The sequence below is a fragment of the Cryptomeria japonica genome, unplaced genomic scaffold, assembly GCF_030272615.1.
Source record: "Cryptomeria japonica unplaced genomic scaffold, Sugi_1.0 HiC_scaffold_50, whole genome shotgun sequence".
Classification (NCBI taxonomy): Eukaryota; Viridiplantae; Streptophyta; class Pinopsida; order Cupressales; family Cupressaceae; genus Cryptomeria; species Cryptomeria japonica.
The window spans coordinates 187,108-190,000 of NW_026728872.1; the positions used below are offsets into that span (position 1 = coordinate 187,108).

General features: G+C 64.8%; 1 non-coding gene across 1 annotated transcript; it reads left to right on the top strand.

The window, feature by feature from the left end:
- Positions 1 to 635: 635 nt before the first annotated feature.
- Positions 636 to 754, top strand: LOC131862602 (5S ribosomal RNA). The gene has a single exon (XR_009361541.1). It is a non-coding gene; the product is annotated as a 5S ribosomal RNA (ribosomal RNA).
- The last annotated feature ends 2,139 nt before the right edge of the window (positions 755 to 2,893 follow it).

Consider the following 2,893-nt stretch of genomic DNA (forward strand, 5'->3'; position numbering starts at 1 on the left):
CTCGGGTCCCATTTTTTTTTGTCTCGCATCCCACTTTTGGCCTGTGGCCTTTTCGGGGTCGATTCTCGTTTTGGGCATCAGAGCATGTTTCTTCTCCTAAAACCCAATATTTGTTTATTAAGTCTCGGAACACATTTTTGTTCTCGTGGACCCATCATGGGTCTTGGAACGCATTTGTGGTCCTTGGGTCCCATTTTGCATCCCGAAACTTGTGTTTTGGTGCTTGATCCCTATTTTGGGTGCCCACCTTGCACCAAGTGCGCACCCGGGGCAAACCGAGCGCCTTGGTGCACCGGGGCAAGATCGAGCGTGCACCCGAGGCGCCCCGAACATGCACCAAGGTGCACTCGGCCCACATGTGAGCGCAGGTCGTTGCGCCCGAGGTGGTGTGTGGGCACCGCGTTGCAGACGGGACACTGCACGCACACGACGCCCCCTCCAGGTGCACGCACGTAGGCCGGGCCGGGTGCACACCCGACGCCCTAGCAAGGTGCGCGCACCCGGGCAGGGCTCACACTTGGCGAACGGGGCGCACTTCGCGAGGGAGGGTGTGCACCTCGACGGGGGTGGGTGGCCGGGGTGGATTCGCACGTGGGTCGCGGTTTGCTAAGTACACACTGCGACAAGCTCATAACGGGTGCGATCATACCAGCGTTAGTGCACCGGATCCCATCAGAACTCCGCAGTTAAGCGCGCTTGGGCCGGAGTAGTACTGGGATGGGTGACCTCCCGGGAAGTCCCGGTGTTGCACCCTTTTTTAGTTTTTCGCCGGGCGTCGCAATGCTATTTGAATAAACCTTTTGCCCGTTTGCGTTCTCGTCGGGGCCGGGCCGGGCCGGGGTGCGCTGCCCGCACTACCGCGCGCGCGGGGGCGACACCGAGCGCGCACCCGAGGCGCCCCGAGCACACAGGCCACGGTGCAACCCGGGCGTTGTGCGCGCACCCCGGTGCGCCCGAGGTGCTGCGCGCGCACCCAGGTGAAATCGGTGTGCACCTCGGCCAGTGCGCGCTCGGTCGAGTCGCGCACGTTGGCCAAGGTGCACGGTGATGTTTCTTACTCTAAGGTTCCGCACCAGACGCCCGGGACAGGTGAGCGAAGCTGGGCGGGGCCGGGTGCGCGGCCGGGGCAGGTGCACGCAGCTGGAGAGAGCTTTGGAGCACACTTCGGAGCGCACCAATGATGCGCTCCATTCAAAAGTTTCCTGAAAAGGCAAAAAAAGTTGAGATTATAGAATTTCCCACTTGAGAGATTGTAAAAAAAAAAAATTTAAAATGAAGGAAACGCGGGTGCCAAGGTGTGCGCAGCCCAGCCAAGGTGTGCGCACCAAGGCGCCCACCCTGGCGAAGGTGCACGCAAGGTGCGCACCCGAGGCAAACCGGACAATTAACCCAACTTTCGACTTCGCGCGCACCTTGGAGCGCACTTCGGAGCGCTCCTTGGTGCGCACCAATCTTGGGCACCTCGGAGTGCACCATGGCGCCCACCAAGGTGCGCACCCGGGGCAAACCGAGCTCCGACTTCGTGCGCACCTTGGAGCGCACGAAAGGTGCGCACCATGGCGCCCACCAAGGTGCGCAGCCCAGCCAAGGCGTGCGCATCAAGGTGCGCACCCTGGCGAAGGTGCGCACCCGGGGCAAACCGAGCTCCGACTTCGTGCGCACCTTGGAGCGCACAAAAGGTGCGCAACCCAGCCAAGGTGTGCGCACCCCGGTCAAACCGAGCTCCGAATCGTGCGCACCAGAGGTGCACGCCATCGTGCGCACCTTGGAGCACACTTCGGAGCCCTCCTTGGTGCGCGCCGATGTTGCGCACCTCGGAGCGCACCCGGGGAAAACAATGCAATTAACCCGACTTTCGACTTCGTGGGCACCTCGGAGCGCTCTCGGGTTCGCACCTCGGAGCACACCGAGGTGCGCACCTTTGATGCGCTGCCTTCACCAATTTCCAGAAAAGGCAAGAAAACATTGAGAAGGTGTGCGCACCGAGGTGCCCACCCTGGCGAAGGTGCACGCGAGGTGCGCACCCGGGGCAAACCGGGCTCCGACTTCGTGCACGCCGCACCTTGGAGCACACTTCGGAGCGCTCCTTGGTGCGCACCAGGGCGCGCAACCCAGCCGAGGTGCCCACCCCGGCGAAGGTGCACGCGAGGTGCGCACCCGGGGCAAACCGGGCTCCGACTTCGTGCACGCCATGGTGCCCACCGCGGCGAAGGTGCACGCGAGGTGCGCACCCGGGGCAAACCGGGCTCCGACTTCGTGCACGCCGCACCTTGGAGCACACTTCGGAGCGCTCCTTGGTGCGCACCATGGTGCCCACCAGGGCGCGCAACCCCGCCGAAGGTGCACGCGAGGTGCGCACCCGGGGCAAACCGGGCTCCGACTTCGTGCACGCCGCACCTTGGAGCACACTTCGGAGCGCTCCTTGGTGCGCACCATGGTGCCCACCAGGGCGCGCAACCCCGCCGAAGGTGCACGCGAGGTGCGCACCCGGGGCAAACCGGGCTCCGACTTCGTGCACGCCATGGTGCGCACCGCGGCGAAGGTGCGCACCCGGGGCAAACCGGGCTCCGACTTCGTGCACGCCGCACCTTGGAGCACACTTCGGAGCGCTCCTTGGTGCGCACCAGGGCGCGCAACCCAGCCGAGGTGCCCACCCCGGCGAAGGTGCACGCGAGGTGCGTACCCGGGGCAAACCGGGCTCCGACTTCGTGCACGCCGCACCTTGGAGCACACTTCGGAGCGCTCCTTGGTGCGCACCATGGTGCCCACCAGGCCGCGCAACCCAGCCAAGGTGTGCGCACCAAGGTGCACGCGAGGTGCGCACCCGGGGCAAACCGGGGTCCGACTTCGTGCACGCCGCACCTTGGAGCACACATCGGGGCGCTCCCGGGTT